Below are 13,028 nucleotides of genomic sequence, written 5' to 3' on the forward strand. Positions count from 1 at the left end.
GATTCTGCGGGGGTTCCAAGTAGTCAAGCGGGTCCGTAGCTTCGGGACTGATTCCATTGACAGGGGGGCGTGACGGGAGGAGCACATTTCAGAAAACGTGCTCAGCTCGTCGAGAAAATGCGATTTAAGCAATAAAATAATGCACCTAAAACCTAAACCAAACGTTGCAGGTGGTTATTTCTTCATGTGCAGTGGTCAACGCGGCACTCTCTAGCTGCCAAGAGCACTTTTTACTATGCGCACCCAACCAGAGTGACGGGAGGAGCACATTTCAGAAAACGTGCTCAGCTCGTCGAGAAAATGCGATTTAAGCAATAAAATTAAAAATGCACCTAAAACCTAAACCAAACGTTGCAGGTGGTTATTTCTTCATGCGCAGTGGTCAACGCGGCACTCTCTAGCTGCCAAGAGCACTTTTTACTATGCGCACCCAACCAGAGTGACGGGAGGAGCACATTTCAGAAAACGTGCTCAGCTCGTCGAGAAAATGCGATTTAAGCAATAAAATTTAAAATGCACCTAAAACCTAAACCAAACGTTGCAGGTGGTTATTTCTTCATGCGCAGTGGTCAATGCGGCACTCTCTAGCTGCCAAGAGCACTTTTTACTATGCGCACCTAACCAGAGTGACGGGAGGAGCACATTTCAGAAAATGTGCTCAGCTCGTCGAGAAAATGCGATTTAAGCAATAAAATTAAAAATGCACCTAAAACCTAAACCAAACGCTGCAGATGGTCATTTCTTCATGCGCAGTGGTCAACGCGGCACTCTCTAGCTGCCAAGAGCACTTTTTACTATGCGCACCCACCCAGAGTGACGGGAGGAGCACATTTAAGAAAACGTGCTCAGCTCGTCGAGAAAATGCGATTTAAGCAATAAAATTAAAAATGCACCTAAAATCTATACCAAACGTTGCAGGTGGTTATTTCTTCATGCGCAGCAGTCAACACGGCACTCTCTAGCTGCCAAGAGCACTTTTTACTATGCACACCCAACCAGCGTGACGGGAGGAGCACATTTCAGAAAACGTGCTCAGCTCGTCGAGTAAATGCGATTTAAGCAATAAAATTAAAAATGCACCCAAAACCTAAACCAAACGTTGCAGGTGGTTATTTCTTCATGCGCAGTGGTCAACGCGGCACTCTCTAGCTGCCAAGAGCACTTTTTACTATGCACACCCAACCAGAGTGACGGGAGGAGCGCATTTCAGGAAACGTGCTCAGCTCGTCGAGAAAATGCGATTTAAGCAATAAAATTAAAAATGCACCCAAAACCTAAACCAAACGTTGCAGGTGGTTATTTCTTTATGCGCAGTGGTCAACGCGGCACTCTCTAGCTGCCAAGAGCACTTTTTACTATGCGCACCCAACCAGAGTGACGGGAGGAGCACATTTCAGAAAACGTGCTCAGCTCGCCGAGAAAATGCGATTTAAGCAATACAATTAAAAATGCACCTAAAACCTAAACCAAACGTTGCAGGTGGTTATTTCTTCATGCGCAGTGGTCAACGCGGCACTCTCTAGCTTGCCAAGAGCACTTTTTACTATGCGCACCCACCCAGAGTGACGGGAGGAGCACATTTAAGAAAACGTGCTCAGCTCGTCGAGAAAATGCGATTTAAGCAATAAAATTAAAAATGCACCTAAAATCTATACCAAACGTTGCAGGTGGTTATTTCTTCATGCGCAGCAGTCAACACGGCACTCTCTAGCTGCCAAGAGCACTTTTTACTATGCACACCCAACCAGAGTGACGGGAGGAGCACATTTCAGAAAACGTGCTCAGCTCGTCGAGAAAATGCGATTTAAGCAATAAAATTAAAAATGCACCCAAAACATTAAACCAAACGTTGCAGGTGGTTATTTCTTCATGCGCAGTGGTCAACGCGGCACTCTCTAGCTGCCAAGAGCATTTTTTACTTTGCGCACCCAACCAGAGTGACGGGAGGAGCACATTTCAGAAAACGTGCTCAGCTCGTCGAGAAAATGCGATTTAAGCAATAAAATTAAAAATGCACCTAAAACCTAAACCAAACGTTGCAGGTGGTTATTTCTTCATGCGCAGTGGTCAACGCGGCACTCTCTAGCTGCCAAGAGCACTTTTTACTATGCGCACCCAACCAGAGTGACGGGAGGAGCACATTTCAGAAAACGTGCTCAGCTCGTCGAGAAAATGCGATTTAAGCAATAAAATTAAAAATGCACCTAAAACCTAAACCAAACGTTGCAGGTGGTTATTTCTTCGTGCGCAGCAGTCAACGCGGCACTCTCTAGCTGCCAAGAGCACTTTTTACTATGCGCACCCAACCAGAGTGAAGGGAGGAGCACATTTCAGAAAACGTGCTCAGCTCGTCGAGAAAATGCGATTTAAGCAATAAAATTAAAAATGCACCCAAAACCTAAACCAAACGTTGCAGATGGTCAATTTCTTCATGCGCAGTGGTCAACGCGGCACTCTCTAGCTGCCAAGAGCACTTTTTACTATGCGCACCCAACCAGAGTGACGGGAGGAGCACATTTCAGAAAACGTGCTCAGCTCGTCGAGAAAATGCGATTTAAGCAATAAAATTAAAAATGCACGTAAAACCTAAACCAAGCGTTGCAGGTGGTTATTTCTTCATGTGCAGCAGTCAACGCGGCACTCTCTAGCTGCCAAGAGCACTTTTTACTATGCGCAGCCAACCAGAGTGACGGGAGGAGCACATTTCAGAAAACGTGCTCAGCTCGTCGAGAAAATGCGATTTAAGCAATAAAATTAAAAATGCACCCAAAACCTAAACCAAACGTTGAAGGTGGTTATTTCTTCATGCGCAGTGGTCAACGCGGCACTCTCTAGCTGCCAAGAGCACTTTTTACTATGCGCACCCAACCAGAGTGACGGGAGGAGCACATTTCAGAAAACGTGCTCAGCTCGTCGAGAAAATGCGATTTAAGCAATAAAATTAAAAATGCACCTAAAACCTAAACCAAACGTTGCAAATGGTCATTTCTTCATGCGCAGTGGTCAACGCGGCACTCTCTAGTTGCCAAGAGCACTTTTTACTATGCGCACCCAACCAGACTGACGGGAGGAGCACATTTCAGAAAACGTGCTCAGCTCGACGAGAAAGTGCGATTTAAGCAAAAAAATTAAAAATGCACCCAAAACCTAAACCAAACGTTGCAGGTGGTTATTTCTACATGCGCAGTGGTCAACGCGGCACTCTCTAGCTGCCAAGAGCACTTTTTACTATGCGCACCCTACCAGAGTGACGGGAGGAGCACATTTCAGAAAACGTGCTCAGCTCGTCGAGAAAATGCGATTTAAGCAATAAAATTAAAAATGCACCTAAAACCTAAACCAAACGTTGCAGGTGGTTATTTCTTCATGCGCAGCAGTCAACGCGGCACTCTCTAGCTGCCGAGAGCACTTTTTACTATGCGCACACAACCAGAGTGACGGGATGAGCATATTTCAGAAAACGTGCTCAGCTCGTCGAGAAAATGCAATTTAAGCAATAAAAATAAAAATGCACCTAAAACCTAAACCAAACGTTGCAGGTGGTTATTTCTTTATGCGCAGTGGTCAACGCGGCACTCTCTAGCTGCCAAGAGCACTTTTTACTATGCGCACCCAACCAGAGTGACGGGAGGAGCACATTTCAGAAAACGTGCTCAGCTCGCCGAGAAAATGCGATTTAAGCAATACAATTAAAAATGCACCTAAAACCTAAACCAAACGTTGCAGGTGGTTATTTCTTCATGCGCAGTGGTCAACGCGGCACTCTCTAGCTGCCAAGAGCACTTTTTACTATGCGCACCCAACCAGAGTGACGGGAGGAGCACATTTCAGAAAACGTGCTCAGCTCGTCGAGAAAATGCGATTTAAGCAATAAAATTAAAGATGCACCTAAGACCTAAACCAAACGTTGCAGGTGGTTATTTCTTCATGCGCAGTGGTCAACGCGGCACTCTCTAGCTGCCAAGAGCACATTTTACTATGCGCACCCAACCAGAGTGACGGGAGGAGCACATTTCAGAAAACGTGCTCAGCTCGTCGAGAAAATGCGATTTAAGCAATAAAATTAAAAATGCACCTAAAACCTAAACCAAACGTTGCAGGTGGTCATTTCTTCATGCGCAGTGGTCAACGCGGCACTCTCTAGCTGCCAAGAGCACTTTTTACTATGCGCACCCAACCAGAGTGACGGGAGGAGCACATTTCAGAAAACGTGCTCAGCTCGTCGAGAAAATGCAATTTAAGCAATAAAATTAAAAATGCACCCAAAACCTAAACCAAACGTTGCAGATGGTCATTTCTTCATGCGCAGTGGTCAACGCGGCACTCTCTAGCTGCCATGAGCACTTTTTACTATGCGCACCCAACCAGAGTGACGGGAGGAGCACATTTCAGAAAACGTGCTCAGCTCGACGAGAAAATGCGATTTAAGCAATAAAATTAAAAATGCACCCAAAACCTAAACCAAACGTTGCAGGCGGTTATTTCTTCATGCGCAGTGGTCAACGCGGCACTATCTAGCTACCAAGAGCACTTTTTACTATGCGCACCCAACCAGAGTGACGGGAGGAGCACATTTCAGAAAACGTGCTCAGCTCGTCGAGAAAATGCGATTTAAGCAATAAAATTAAAAATGCACCTAAAACCTAAACCAAACGTTGCAGGTGGTTATTTCTTCATGCGCAGAAGTCAACGCGGCACTCTCTAGCTGCCAAGAGCACTTTTTACTATGCGCACCCAACCAGAGTGACGGGAGGAGCACATTTCAGAAAACGTGCTCAGCTCGTCGAGAAAATGCGATTTAAGCAATCAAATTAAAAATGCACCTAAAACCTAAAACAAAGGTTGCACGTGGTTATTTCTTCATGCGCAGTGGTCAACGCGGCACTCTCTAGCTGCCAAAAGCACTTTTTACTATGCGCACCCAACCAGAGTGACGGGAGGAGCACATTTCAGAAAACGTGCTCAGCTCGTCGAGAAAATGCGATTTAAGCAATAAAATTAAAAATGCACCCAAAACCTAAACCAAACGTTGCAGATGGTCATTTCTTCATGCGCAGTGGTCAACGCGGCACTCTCTAGCTGTCAAGAGCACTTTTTACTATGCGCACCCAACCACAGTGACGGGAGGAGCACATTTCAGAAAACGTGCTCAGCTCGTCGAGACAATGCGATTTAAGCATTAAAATTAAAAATGCACCTAAAACCTAAACCAAACGCTGCAGATGGTCATTTCTTCATGCACAGTGGTCAACGCGGCAATCTCTAGCTGCCAAGAGCACTTTTTACTATGCGCACCCAACCAGAGTGACGGGAGGAGCACATTTCAGAAAACGTGCTCAGCTCGTCCAGAAAATGCGATTTAAACAATAAAATTAAAAATGCACCAAAACCTAAACCAAACGTTGCAGGTGGTTATTTCTTCATGCGCAGTGGTCAACGCGGCACTCTCTAGCTGCCAGGAGCACTTTTTACTATGCGCACCCAACCAGAGTGACGGGAGGAGCACATTTCAGAAAACGTGCTCAGCTCGTCGAGAAAATGCGATTTAAGCAATACAATTAAAAATGCACCTAAAACCTAAACCAAACGTTGCAGGTGGTTATTTCTTCATGCGCAGTGGTCAACGCGGCACTCTCTAGCTGCCAAGAGCACTTTTTACTATGCGCACCCAACCAGAGTGACGGGAGGAGCACATTTCAGAAAACGTGCTCAGCTCGTCGAGAAAATGCGATTTAAGCAATAAAATTAAAAATGCACCCAAAACCTAAACCAAACGTTGCAGATGGTCATTTCTTCATGCGCAGTGGTCAACGCGGAACTCTCTAGCTGCCAAGAGCACTTTTTACTATGCGCACCCAACCAGAGTGACGGGAGGAGCAGATTTCAGAAAACGTGCTCAGCTCGTCGAGAAAATGCGATTTAAGCAATAAAATTAAAAATGCACCTAAAACCTAAACCAAACGTTGCAGGTGGTTTATTTCTTCATGCGCAGTGGTCAACGCGGCACTCTCTAGCTGCCAAGAGCACTTTTTACTATGCGCACCCAATCAAAGTGACGGGAGGAGCACATTTCAGAAACCATGCTCAGCTCGTCGAGAAAATGCGATTTAAGAAATAAAATTAAAAATGCACCTAAAACCTAAACCAAACGTTGCAGGTGGTTATTTCTTCATGCGCAGTGGTCAACGCGGCACTCTCTAGCTGCCAAGAGCACTTTTTACTATGCGCACCCAACCAGAGTGACGGGAGGAGCACATTTCAGAAAACGTGCTCAGCTCGTCGAGAAAATGCGATTTAAGCAATAAAATTAAAAATGCACCTAAAACCTAAACCAAACGTTGCAGATGGTCATTTCTTCATGCACAGTGGTCAACGTGGCACTCTCTAGCTGCCAAGAGCACTTTTTACTATGCGCACCCAACCAGAGTGACGGGAGGAGCACATTTCAGAAAACGTGCTCAGCTCGTCGAGAAAATGCGATTTAAGCAATAAAATTAAAGATGCACTTAAGACCTAAACCAAACGTTGCAGGTGGTTATTTCTTCATGCGCAGTGGTCAACGCGGCACTCTCTAGCTGCCAAGAGCACATTTTACTATGCGCACCCAACCAGAGTGACGGGAGGAGCACATTTCAGAAAACGTGCTCAGCTCGTCGAGAAAATGCGATTTAAGCAATAAAATTAAAAATGCACCTAAAACCTAAACTAAACGTTGCAGGTGGTTATTTCTTCATGCGCAGTGGTCAACGCGGCACTCTCTAGCTGCCAAGAGCACTTTTTACTATGCGCACCCAACCAGAGTGACGGGAGGAGCACATTTCAGAAAACGTGCTCAGCTCGTCGAGAAAATGCAATTTAAGCAATAAAATTAAAAATGCACCCAAAACCTAAACCAAACGTTGCAGATGGTCATTTCTTCATGCGCAGTGGTCAACGCGGCACTCTCTAGCTGCCATGAGCACTTTTTACTATGCGCACCCAACCAGAGTGACGGGAGGAGCACATTTCAGAAAACGTGCTCAGCTCGACGAGAAAATGCGATTTAAGCAATAAAATTAAAAATGCACCCAAAACCTAAACCAAACGTTGCAGGCGGTTATTTCTTCATGCGCAGTGGTCAACGCGGCACTATCTAGCTACCAAGAGCACTTTTTACTATGCGCACCCAACCAGAGTGACGGGAGGAGCACATTTCAGAAAACGTGCTCAGCTCGTCGAGAAAATGCGATTTAAGCAATAAAATTAAAAATGCACCTAAAACCTAAACCAAACGTTGCAGGTGGTTATTTCTTCATGTGCAGCAGTCAACGCGGCACTCTCTAGCTGCCAAGAGCACTTTTTACTATGCGCACCCAACCAGAGTGACGGGAGGAGCACATTTCAGAAAACGTGCTCAGCTCGTCGAGAAAATGCGATTTAAGCAATCAAATTAAAAATGCACCTAAAACCTAAAACAAACGTTGCACGTGGTTATTTCTTCATGCGCAGTGGTCAACGCGGCACTCTCTAGCTGCCAAGAGCACATTTTACTATGCGCACCCAACCAGAGTGACGGGAGGAGCACATTTCAGAAAACGTGCTCAGCTCGTCGAGAAAATGCGATTTAAGCAATAAAATTAAAAATGCACCTCAAACCTAAACCAAAAGTTTCAGGTGGTTATTTCTTCATGCGCAGCAGTCAACACGGCACTCTCTAGCTGCCAAGAGCACTTTTTACTATGCGCACCCAACCAGAGTGACGGGAGGATCACATTTCAGAAAACGTGCTCAGCTCGTCGAGAAAATGCGATTTAAGCAATAAAATCAAAAATGCACCCAAAACCTAAACCAAACGTTGCAGATGGTCATTTCTTCATGTGCAGTGGTCAACGCGGCACTCTCTAGCTGCCAAGAGCACTTTTTACTATGCACACCCAACCAGAGTGACGGGAGGAGCGCATTTCAGAAAACGTGCTCAGCTCGTCGAAAAAATGCGATTTAAGCAATAAAATTAAAAATGCACCCAAAACCTAAACAAAACGTTGCAGGTGGTTATTTCTTCATGCGCAGTGGTCAACGCGGCACTCTCTAGCTGCCAAGAGCACTTTTTACTATGCGCACCCAACCAGAGTGACGGGAGGAGCACATTTCAGAAAACGTGCTCAGCTCGTCGAGAAAATGCGATTTAAGCAATAAAATTAAAAATGCACCTAAAACCTAAACCAAACGTTGCAGGTAGTTATTTCTTCGTGCGCAGCAGTCAACGCGGCACTCTCTAGCTGCCAAGAGCACTTTTTACTATGCGCACCCAACCAGAGTGACGGGAGGAGCACATTTCAGAAAACGTGCTCAGCTCGTCGAGAAAATGCGATTTAAGCAATAAAATTAAAAATGCACCCAAAACCTAAACCAAACGTTGCAGGTGGTTATTTCTACATGCGCAGTGGTCAACGCGGCACTCTCTAGCTGCCAAGAGCACTTTTTACTATGCGCACCCAACCAGAGTGACAGGAGGAGCACATTTCAGAAAACGTGCTCAGCTCGTTGAGAAAATGCGATTTAAGCAATAAAATTAAAAATGCACCCAAAACCTAAACCAAACGTTGCAGGTGGTTATTTCTTCATGCGCAGTGGTCAACGCGGCAATCTCTAGCTGCCAAGAGCACTTTTTACTATGCGCACCCAACCAGAGTGACGGGAGGGGCGCATTTCAGAAAACGTGCTCAGCTCGACGAAAAAATGCGATTTAAGCAATACAATTAAAAATGCACCCAAAACCTAAACCAAACGTTGCAGGTGGTTATTTTTTCATGCGCAGTGGTCAACGCGGCACTCTCTAGCTGCCAAGAGCACTTTTTACTATGCGCACCCAACCAGAGTGACGGGAGGAGCACATTTCAGAAAACGTGCTCAGCTCGTCGAGAAAATGCGATTTAAGCAATAAAATTAAAAATGCACCTAAAACCTAAACCAAACGTTGCAGGTGGTTATTTCTTCGTGCGCAGCAGTCAACGCGGCACTCTCTAGCTGCCAAGAGCACTTTTTACTATGCGCACCCAACCAGAGTGACGGGAGGAGCACATTTCAGAAAACGTGCTCAGCTCGTCGAGTAAATGCAATTTAAGCAATAAAATTAAAAATGCACCCAAAACCTAAACCAAACGTTGCAGGTGGTTATTTCTTCAGGCGCAGTGGTCAACGCGGCACTCTCTAGCTGCCAAGAGCACTTTTTACTATGCTCACCCAACCAGAGTGACGGGAGGAGCACATTTCAGAAAACGTGCTCAGCTCGTCCAGAAAATGCGATTTAAGCAATAAAATTAAAAATGCACCTAAAACCTAAACCAAACGTCGCAGATGGTCATTTCTTCATGCGCAGTGGTCAACGCGGCACTCTCTAGCTGCCAAGAGCACTTTTTACTATGCGCACCCAACCAGAGTGACGGGAGGAGCACATTTCAGAAAACGTGCTCAGCTCGTCGAGAAAATGCGATTTAAGCAATAAAATTAAAAATGCACCCAAAACCTAAACCAAACGTTGCAGGTGGTTATTTCTACATGCGCAGTGGTCAACGCGGCACTCTCTAGCTGCCAAGAGCACTTTTTACTATGCGCACCCAACCAGAGTGACGGGAGGAGCACATTTCAGAAAACGTGCTCAGCTCGTCCAGAAAATGCGATTTAAGCAATACAATTAAAAATGCACCTAAAACCTAAACCAAACGTTGCAGATGGTCATTTCTTCATGCGCAGTGGTCAACGCGGCACTCTCTAGCTGCCAAGAGCACTTTTTACTATGCACACCCAACCAGAGTGACGGGAGGAGCACATTTCAGAAAACGTACTCAGCTCGTCCAGACAATGCGATTTAAGCAATAAAATTAAAAATGCACCCAAAACCTAAACCAAACGTTGCAGGTGGTTATTTCTTCATGCGCAGTGGTCAACGCGGCACTCTCTAGCTGCCAAGAGCACTTTTTACTATGCGCACCCAACCAGAGTGACGGGAGGAGCGCATTTCAGAAAACGTGCTCAGCTCGTCGAGAAAATGCGATTTAAGCAATAAAATTAAAAATGCACCTAAAACCTAAACCAAAAGTTGCAAGTGGTTATTTCTTCATGCGCAGCAGTCAACGCGGCACTCTCTAGCTGCCAAGAGCACTTTTTACTATGCGCACCCAACCAGAGTGACGGGAGGAGCACATTTCAGAAAACGTGCTCAGCTCGTCGAGAAAATGCGATTGAAGCAATAAAATTAAAAATGCACCTAAAACCTAAACCAAACGCTGCAGATGGTCATTTCTTCATGCGCAGTTGTCAACGCGGCACTCTCTAGCTGCCAAGAGCACTTTTTACTATACACACCCAACCAGAGTGACGGGAGGAGCACATTCCAGAAAACGTGCTCAGCTCGTCGAGAAAATGCGATTTAAGCAATAAAATTAAAAATGCACCCAAAACCTAAACCAAACGTTGCAGATGGTCATTTCTTTATGTGCAGTGGTCAACGCGGCACTCTCTAGCTGCCAAGAGCACTTTTTACTATGCACACCCAACCAGAGTGACGGGAGGAGCGCATTCCAGAAAACGTGCTCAGCTCGTCGAGAAAATGCGATTTAAGCAATAAAATTAAAAATGCACCCAAAACCTAAACCAAACGTTGCAGATGGTCATTTCTTCATGTGCAGTGGTGAACGCGGCACTCTCTAGCTGCCAAGAGCACTTTTTACTATGCGCACCCAAACAGAGTGACAGGAGGAGCACATTTCAGAAAACGTGCTCAGCTCGTTGAGAAAATGCGATTTAAGCAATAAAATTAAAAATGCACCCAAAACCTAAACCAAACGTTGCAGGTGGTTATTTCTTCATGCGCAGTGGTCAACGCGGCAATCTCTAGCTGCCAAGAGCACTTTTTACTATGCGCACCCAACCAGAGTGACGGGAGGAGCGCATTTCAGAAAACGTGCTCAGCTCGACGAAAAAATGCGATTTAAGCAATACAATTAAAAATGCACCCAAAACCTAAACCAAACGTTGCAGGTGGTTATTTTTTCATGCGCAGTGGTCAACGCGGCACTCTCTAGCTGCCAAGAGCACTTTTTACTATGCGCACCCAACCAGAGTGACGGGAGGAGCACATTTCAGAAAACGTGCTCAGCTCGTCGAGAAAATGCGATTTAAGCAATAAAATTAAAAATGCACCTAAAACCTAAACCAAACGTTGCAGGTGGTTATTTCTTCGTGCGCAGCAGTCAACGCGGCACTCTCTAGCTGCCAAGAGCACTTTTTACTATGCGCACCCAACCAGAGTGACGGGAGGAGCACATTTCAGAAAACGTGCTCAGCTCGTCGAGTAAATGCAATTTAAGCAATAAAATTAAAAATGCACCCAAAACCTAAACCAAACGTTGCAGGTGGTTATTTCTTCATGCGCAGTGGTCAACGCGGCACTCTCTAGCTGCCAAGAGCACTTTTTACTATGCGCACCCAACCAGAGTGACGGGAGGAGCACATTTCAGAAAACGTGCTCAGCTCGTCCAGAAAATGCGATTTAAGCAATAAAATTAAAAATGCACCTAAAACCTAAACCAAACGTTGCAGATGGTCATTTCTTCATGCGCAGTGGTCAACGCGGCACTCTCTAGCTGCCAAGAGCACTTTTTACTATGCGCACCCAACCAGAGTGACGGGAGGAGCACATTTCAGAAAACGTGCTCAGCTCGTCGAGAAAATGCGATTTAAGCAATAAAATTAAAAATGCACCCAAAACCTAAACCAAACGTTGCAGGTGGTTATTTCTTCATGCGCAGTGGTCAACGCGGCACTCTCTAGCTGCCAAGAGCACTTTTTACTATGCGCACCCAACCAGAGTGACGGGAGGAGCGCATTTCAGAAAACGTGCTCAGCTCGTCGAGAAAATGCGATTTAAGCAATAAAATTTAAAATGCACCCAAAACCTAAACCAAACGTTGCAGATGGTCATTTCTTCATGTGCAGTGGTGAACGCGGCACTCTCTAGCTGCCAAGAGCACTTTTTACTATGCGCACCCAACCAGAGTGACAGGAGGAGCACATTTCAGAAAACGTGCTCAGCTCGTCGAGAAAATGCGATTTAAGCAATAAAATTAAAAATGCACCTAAAACCTAAACCAAACGTTGCAGATGGTCATTTCTTCATGCGCAGTGGTCAACGCGGCACTCTCTAGCTGCCAAGAGCACTTTTTACTATGCGCACCCAACCAGAGTGACGGGAGGAGCACATTTCAGAAAACGTGCTCAGCTCGTCCAGACAATGCGATTTAAGCAATAAAATTAAAAATGCACCCAAAACCTAAACCAAACGTTGCAGGTGGTTATTTCTTCATGCGCAGTGGTCAACGCGGCACTCTCTAGCTGCCAAGAGAACTTTTTACTATGCGCACCCAACCAGAGTGACGGGAGGAGCACATTTCAGAAAACGTGCTCAGCTCGTCGAGAAAATGCGATTTAATCAATAAAATTTAAAATGCACCTAAAACCTAAACCAAACGTTGCAGGTGGTTATTTCTTCATGCGCAGCAGTCAACGCGGCACTCTCTAGCTGCCAAGAGCACTTTTTACTATGCGCACCCAACCAGAGTGACGGGAGGAGCACATTTCAGAAAACGTGCTCAGCTCGTTGAGAAAATGCGATTTAAGCAATAAAATTAAAAATGCACCTAAAACCTAAACCAAACGTTGCAGGTGGTTATTTCTTCATATGTAGCAGTCAACGCGGCACTCTCTAGCTGCCAAGAGCACTTTTTACTATGCGCACCCAACCAGAGTGACGGGAGGAGCACATTTCAGAAAACGTGCTCAGCTCGTCGAGAAAATGCGATTTAAGCAATAAAATTAAAAATGCACCTAAAAACCTAAACCAAACGTTGCAGGTGGTTATTTCTTCATGCGCATTGGTCAACGCGGCACTCTCTAGCTGCCAAGAGAACTTTTTACTATGCGCACCCAACCAGAGTGACGGGAGGAGCACATTTCAGAAAACGTGCTCAGCTCGTCGAGAAAATGCGATT

The sequence above is a fragment of the Syngnathus scovelli genome, chromosome 15 (assembly GCF_024217435.2).
Source record: "Syngnathus scovelli strain Florida chromosome 15, RoL_Ssco_1.2, whole genome shotgun sequence".
Classification (NCBI taxonomy): domain Eukaryota; kingdom Metazoa; phylum Chordata; class Actinopteri; order Syngnathiformes; family Syngnathidae; genus Syngnathus; species Syngnathus scovelli.